Source organism: Echiichthys vipera, assembly GCF_963691815.1.
Source record: "Echiichthys vipera genome assembly, chromosome: 10".
Classification (NCBI taxonomy): Eukaryota; Metazoa; Chordata; class Actinopteri; order Perciformes; family Trachinidae; genus Echiichthys; species Echiichthys vipera.
The window spans coordinates 16,388,125-16,396,250 of record NC_139835.1 but is presented as its reverse complement, the minus strand read 5'-3'; the positions used below and the strand labels follow the sequence as shown (position 1 = coordinate 16,396,250).

General features: G+C 39.5%; 1 long non-coding RNA gene across 1 annotated transcript; it reads left to right on the top strand.

The window, feature by feature from the left end:
* The first annotated feature begins 3,783 nt into the window (after window positions 1-3,783).
* On the top strand, window positions 3,784-5,770 carry LOC310952694. Its single transcript, XR_014593374.1, has 4 exons — window positions 3,784-3,860; window positions 5,183-5,256; window positions 5,412-5,516; window positions 5,665-5,770. It is a non-coding gene; the product is annotated as an uncharacterized lncRNA (long non-coding RNA).
* The last annotated feature ends 2,356 nt before the right edge of the window (window positions 5,771-8,126 follow it).

Below are 8,126 nucleotides of genomic sequence, written 5' to 3'. Positions count from 1 at the left end.
TTGTGACCAAAAGAGAGCTGAGTTGGAAGGCAATGGTCTCGATCTTCCGGTCAATCTTCGTTCCTACCCTCACCTATAGTCATGAAAGCTTGGTCATGACCGAAAGAACGAGGTCGCGGGTGACAGGCGGCCGAAATGGGTTTTCTCAGGAGGGTGGCTGGCATCTCCCTTAGAGATAGGGTGAGAAGCTGAGGAACTCAGAGTCGAGCCGCAGTCACAGCTCCTTTGCATTGAAAGGATTTTGGAAAGGAAATTTCCTCAGCTATTTCATATCATATTCATAAAGCAGTTTCCCATTGTAGAACAAGCTGTGGAGATTAAACAAAGCTGCATCAGATAGTGACAGTGGTCACCTTTTCCAATATTACAAAAAGGCAACAGAGCGAGATACCAGAGGTGACATTTTCATGACTGTTACATGACATATACTAAAGGCCAGAGATAAGGTGGTGTCGTGGGAGAAGGTTTTACAAAAATGATTAAAATCAAATGTTTTGCTTTGTGGATTTAGTGTTTATATTTAGTTGTTTGCACTCCCAAGAGAGTTTTTGAACCATAGTTTTGCACATAAAAAATAAGCAACAGTTCAATGTCAACGAGGCGTTTAATCAACATTGGTCCTACAGGTCAATATGACATCAGTTTGAGGGGCTGATATGAAATTTTCTTTGACTAGATCAAATTTTGTTGTTTCAATGTTGTATAGATGTCAATTCAACCTATATGATATTAACTTAATTTAAATTTTGATTTTATATCGATCTATAATGTATATAGATACTAGATTCCAAATTACTTGAGCTACAAGCTCCAGGGATGGACCGTGCAAGTACACCATGATGTGCCAAAAGCTTGGGGAAAGACCCTTAATCAGGTCAACGGTACTCTGAAATGTGTGCTAAAACTAAAATAGACCAAAATATGCAAATCAGCATCACATTTGCCTGCTGCTGGCTTGAAGAAAAAAAACAACGAAATAAAATACACAGTACTTGAAATGTCTCGTGATACTACATGGCTTTCCTCTCAGCCCTACTTTGCAAGAATACTAGCCGAGAGAAGGAACCAGATGACAGAAGACATTCCACAAAGGCTGCAATATAGACTCTGCTTATTCTAGTGTTTGTCCATAACATTATGACATTCAGTGTTACTGAGATTCATGTGAAAATAGCCTCTATAGTCACTATGAGCCCAGCATGTTTAGTGCTGATGGCAGCCAGAAATGACAGATGCCCGATGAGGAACTGCTGCAGCAGTAATAAAAGTGAAGAGGTCAAAATAGGTGCCACACATTCAATCATTCTTTCAGAAGCACTGCACAGTAGTTACCCTGTTTTCACCTCTTATTTCACTCCATATCAGTGAGGCTTAAGAATTTCGGACGGCAATACGTTTTTTTCTCAATACCACTATTTACCTGCATCTCAACAGCTTAAAAACATCCTTTCAGACAGCTTTCTCCCACTGCACAATCATGGTCTCCATCTACTGATCATGATGAATGTGTGACCTCTAATTGATACTCAACTTGTTGCCCTAATTAGCGTTTCATTCAACACTCAATTGTGTTTAACAATCACCTGATGACGAACTGAAATCTCTTTCTCTGGACAAGAAATTCATAAAAGAATACTTAACCCCAAAATTCAACATTTGTTTATCAATTACTCACTCTAGAAGAAAACTTTGGTTTTCTAACATACCTCTGTGGTGAACAAAGAATACCCCAAATATATTGATTAACTAAAGTAAAAGGATTACTCGCTATGTACTTGTTGGACGAATAAGGCACCCGTGTGAGACTGTCATGCAGAAGTGTTTTAAATAGTAAGGTTTTAGTGAAAACTGAGCATGACTGGGTAATTGAGACTTGGATTATTACACATGAGTTGTGTTAGAGTTTCTAAACAGATGTTTTGATATATTTCGCTGCTGTTGAATGTTGATGCCCATTGCTTCAGTGCACCAAGAATTTTCTCAATTTTTGGATTCTTCGTACACCGTGGAGGGATTTGAGAAAATCAAAGTTTTCTTGAAGAATTCAAGGACACAAGGTGAATAATTGATATGCAAATGAACATTTTGGGGATGATGAAGTATCCCTTTAAAGGGCTCAGACAAAATTTAAATTTGAACTTCTACAATTTCGAAAACCTGGCAAACTCAATGGCCCTCGAGGTGAAATTGTTTTCTAAACTGCTGTGTTTTTTTTAGAGGTCAAACATTAACTTTGAACCTGTGTTTCCACACAACCTTAACCTCAGCTTTTAAGAGAGAAAGGGTATTTATAAACTGGCACATTTGGTTGCAGATATTTCATTTCTAATGATTTCACATGATATATTCTCGTGTGATTTTCAGACATTTCACCTGAGAAATGTAAGATATTACATGTGAAAACAACAATTTCACACAGTAATGAGTTCACAGGTGCATGTTTTTCTCCTGTCATTTCACATGTGCATTTTTGTAAAACCTTACATATATTGTAATATACCTGCTTTTTCATGAAATACTAAAAACACCTTCATAATACTTATTAAATAATAACATGCATATATGGTTCATCTCGATTAATGGTTACTTCCTCAGTAGGCCTTCACTAATGATTATATTTCATTATCAATCAATCTAATAATTCAAATATTGGCTTTAAAGCTTAATCTATGAAATAGCAGAATATACAAAAATATATTAAAACAGTTTTTTCATTGATTGAAAATAGTCCCCACATGTGTGAGGTTGTAAGCCAAGAATGTATAACCCTGCTTTTCAGTGAATGTAGAAAAAGAAGAAGAATATTCATGCAGTACTATATTTTGTTTATTCCTAAAAAAAAGTTTTTTAAAAAGACCATAAATTCTACCATCCTTCTCTCGCTCTTCCTATTCATCTGAAGAATGGCAGCGAAATCCTGGAGCATCAAACATGTTCGTATACAGACTCAGGGGGCATCTCTTCATGCTGACTTTGCTGATAGCAGAAATACATTCAGAGGCCCATCAGTCAGAGAGGTAGGAGTGATCTCTCTTCCTCCACAGTTTCACACTGAGGCTATAAACTGATCTCTGTCACAGGAGGAGCAAAGCAGCCTTAACAGAAAGTACACATCAGCTGTAGCATATACAGAAACAGCGTTACTGCTACAGTGGAGCTTTCTATTTAGCTATTACACTGTCTGTACCCGAAGCTAAAGCACCATATGTGCTGGTGGGATTTCCCGTTGGGTTGTGAAACCATGTGATGCTTAATAAGGCAGCGGTAGAGAGAGGAAAGGGGGTTGCAACATTCATGTAAGAAGAAGGAGGATCTATTATGTGAGAAGAACAACACAGTGCAACACACGGCTCTTACCACACAGGGTATTGGGGGCTATATTTGTCTGTCACACGTTCAAATTGACCTTGACTAAAAGAAAAAAACTTTGTCTTTTCTTCTCTCTTACAGATAAGTTTTGACTGATGGAGCCCAGAGGTGTGTGAGCAGGGGCGGGGCTTGCCAACAGGCAAACCAGGCAATTGCCTGGGGCCCCGGCTTCCAGGGGGCCCCCACTTGGGCATCCTCCCCAGTGACCGGTGCCCCAAGTGCTAATGTACGGCACAGCAACGACAACAACGGGCATTTACTATGAAAAAGCGCCGTAGCAACCCCCCTTGGGGGCCCCCACGTCACTTCTGCCGTCGGCGCTGTCTGTGTCAATCAGCGCGAACCGCAGGTTTGATTGTTTGTTTAGCACCGAGCTCCGCCCACTTACACCGAGCTCCGCGCTTGCGAAAAGATGAAGAGGAGTTATCCCAGCGGGGCAGAAAAGAAAAAACAGAGGAAGGAAAGGGAGGAAAAACGAAAGTAAGACAGTGGTAAGTGCATTGTTATGTTTTTCTGACTGACTGTGTTGTGTTGTCACGGACTCCATAGCGGCTAATAAGCTAAAAACTAAGCTATGACGAATGCGTAACATGACACAGCTACATGAAGCTAGCTAGCAGGAGATGTGCACCACTCTCCAGTCTCAACCAGCAGAAAACAACAGAAAGTTTAGTGAGGCAGACAGTCTAACAACAACAACAACAACAGCAACAACAACAACAACAGCCTAATACAGTGGAAACCGCTTATAGTGATCACGGATATAGTGATCAACCGCTTATATGGATCAAAAGGCTTGGGACAGAATCATTTCTATACAAATGCTGTTTAAATAATTCGTTTATAGTGATCGAGAAATCCGCTTATAGTGTTCATTTTTTTTCTCATTTTATGAATGAAAACGTGCTGGACGTGTGCTTCTGCCGAGTGAGCTAACAGCTAGCTAACGAGTGAGCTAACAGCTAGTTAATGTAAGGAGTTGACACCGGCAGCAAGCGCGCGAATCATGGCTGGAAAAGGGAAGTCATTGCCACCTGATGAGAAACGTCTCCTCAAGGCTTATGACAGATTTTTTTTTATCGTTTTGAAAAACCAGTGAACTTGGTGTTAGACAACACTGATCCATGGAAACATGTGAAGTGACTTCTTAACGCGGCGCAGCGGAGCCGCAACACAAAACAGACGTAGCTTAACTCTTCTTGATGCCGTTGTTATCTTCTATGTTGTTGTTCTATGAAACAGTGTTTCAAAGTTTATTTTAAGACTTGTTTTAAAAAAATGCACCGGCTTCACGGCAGAGCCGACGCACAGAAGAAGTTACTGTATTTGTATTTATGTATTTATGAGTTATGTCTGCGCACTGCGCAGTAATATAACTTGCATGGTTCCTCTCAAAAGGAGCATTTGAAACGAATGTGTTTGAAACCATAATAAAATTCAGTAAATGCTGAAACGGTTCGTTTCGTGCAATTCTTATCATTGAAAAACGATACAAATGGCGTTTAGATAATATTCTGCATAAAAAATGTGAAATACTGTAATAAGAATTCGGTTATAGCGACCAACCGCTTATAGTGATCAAATTGGCTCTGGACCAACGTGATCACTATAAGCGGTTTCCACTGTAGTATGTAATACTAAAGTACACCTTCTATGATAAGCTTTGCATAATGATGAGATGAACTTAATAGTGCCAGAAAGGGAGAAATATGTGTTTGGCAGTACATATGATATGTGCACCCACCACAAGAGTACATCAAGTGCATAATACATGTTGAACTTAACAATATGTTTCCCTCTCATCTCTCCTCAGGATCATTACTGTCTTTTTTAAACCAACACATCCAGGGAAGGATGATGTTCCCCCTCCCATCCCTGATGACAACTGTAAGTTCATTATTCCACAATTGATAATGTTATGCCTTAATATTCTTCATGGCAGTAGTATTAAGCTGTAGTAGTAGAAAATGCTGTGCACATACATAATCATATGCCTGCCCTTAGAGATTCTCATATGCCCTGTTGTTGTTTTTTGAGTTTAGTTCCATCAACATCCACCTCCAGCAGCACAGTGGTTTCCCAACCTCCTGCGCAGGAACATCCAACCGATGATCAGAGATCAAGTCCAACTGCTGACACAGATGACTGTGAGTTAAATAATTTTTTTTTACTTCCATAGAGAACATATAACAATGACAATAATAATAACAAGAAATGCTGTAATTAGCCCATGCTATTAAAGATTATTTATAACAAATATACCCTGTTGTTGTTTTTTTTCTTTTTTGTCATCAGCTCCATCAAGACCCAAATGTGAACAGTCAATTTTATTTTTGTATTTATTTTATTGTTAACAACATTCAGATTTCTATTTTTTGTAATAAAAAAAGTTCATATTTTATATTGTGTTGGTGTCAGTTAATTTACAACAATTATTGATAGGCGTAGGGTTTTAAGAATTTCTGTTCCTCCCTGAAATTCACTTTGAGAACCCCTAATATCTTCTAAAGTATTATTTTCAGTATACATATCAAATGTCCCAGAAATTGTGTGCAAAAGGCAATTTTTTTCACTGTGGAGGGATGGGGTGGGGCCCCCACAAATTTCTTGCTTGGAGCCCCAAAGGACCCTTGCCCCGCCACTGTGTGTGAGCTGCCATCCCTGGCTCATCTTGCTCTTGATGGCCCTGAGGTGGCGGCTGTCACCAGCAGAGCCGACCTCCTGCTCCTGGCTGTGGTTTCCGTCGGGCGGACACCGGCTAATGAGCACGTTATCAGATCAGTGTATTCAGCCTGACACAAGCCTAGCCGCCAGCACAACTGATTCGACCTTTTTCAACCTGCTCTCAAGATGAACGACCAGGAGCTTCATGCAATATAGTCACAGGAGGAGGGAGGTCATATATATATAGTGTATTATTTCTAGGAGGTGAATAAAGTCCGAGATGAATAAGGGGAGGGAATGTGATTCACGAGACACAATTTAAAATGTATGTGAGTTATAGTGTTCATTTTAGTTAACTTAATTTTGAATGGTCCAGATCATATATATATATATGATACAGTAGTATATGTATGTATGTATATTTAGTATATATATATATATATATATATATATATATATATATATATATATATATATATATATATGATGTTCAGAACAGAACACAGCCTGTTGAGGAAGATCATGTGAACAGATAGTAAATAGGCGCAGAGGAGAGATTATCCTGCTTTTACTGAGGTTAACAATGAACATTGAATTCAAATTTACACTTCCCCCCATCCTCTGCTTTTGATGAGGAACATATTCTTTTAAAGTTGTTGAGTTGTTAGCCTAAGTCATTTCTGAGAACAAAGCCTGTGATAGTTTAAACAAGGGTCCCTGTTATTTTTTTAAATCTATATTTGATCTACTATTTTATATTTTAATCTGAATCATTGACAGAGCCACTTAGGCACTGCTGTTACTACAACCCCTTGTTGATGGGTAATTGTTGTATTTGTAGGCTATGTATGGCTCCGTCACTCAGTTGAAAGGTTTCATTAGCAAAACCATGTAGCAGCTGCACAGAAAACAGCAGCTAGCTATCACACTTTCACATCCTGAAAACAGTGTTGATTCTGCCTTAAGAAGTCTGTGAACTCTCCCGGGGTGCAAACCAAGTGTAAAAATGAGCTCTGACTGCTGTGCAGCCTACAGTATGCACCATTCACAACATTCGCTTGACAGGGCAAACAGATGAAAACAGAGCATCAGCAGAGAGCCATCTGTCTAACCTTTAGTCCTGAGAAAACGGCAAACATCTCAGTTCCACTCATTGTTATGTAATGATTTTGAAATAGCAGCATTTCTGTTTAACTGTTTCAAAAAAGAAATAAAGCAACAACGAAAAAAGCATTGCATTCAAACATTAACATTCGCCAGCTCTGCAGCCAGAAAAGCACCATTTTCTCACACCGGAGACCCGAGAGCAAATTAGCTTTGTTTACTCTTTTCCACTAATACATCAACATAATTATCACCACTGTAATGGGAGAGAGTTGTCCGTGAGCTGAAACCAAATTTAACTTTCAACTGTCATCTCCAAAACGGAGTCATTCTATCATTTTTGAAGGCCTTATATGGGCCATTAGTATGCACAATGAGGTGTGCTTCATCTTTGCACACAGAGAGCAAATTAACTTCAAGCACTGGCAATGAAGTGCTGTTGTGTAATGGCTGACTATGAGGGTAGGTGTTGTTTCTCTGCTGGTTGTCAGCTTGGGACAGTAAGGCTGCAAACATCACATGACATCTTTTTCCATGTATTTATCCAGTCAGTGTTGTGGGCAGAAAGACAACTACTGCCCTTTAATACAGTGCATCTATTTCCAAAATGGCTTTTTTTCTGGCAGCGACATTCACAGTGCATCTATATGCTGGGAACATGTTTGAGAGGACCCTCGGAAGATGACAGATTAATGTCCTCGGTGACAGCTAATTTGGCTGTGTGGGAGTGAGAGGGAGCTGCCGGAGTGTTTATTTCCCTCTGAAAAAATCAACATATCTGATCTCGGGTGGGAGGAAGAGTCATTTTCCAGAGTGAATTTTCTTCCTCGCAGAGAGAAACGGCTGTCAGAGGCTACAAGATCACTGCTATTTTCACAGGATGCCTTTCTAAATTGAGATTAGTCACAGAGGTTGTGCTGTTACTAACTGCATGTATTCGACAGCTTCTTGCCGGCAACTTAATAGCAGCCTTGGATAATTATGTATCA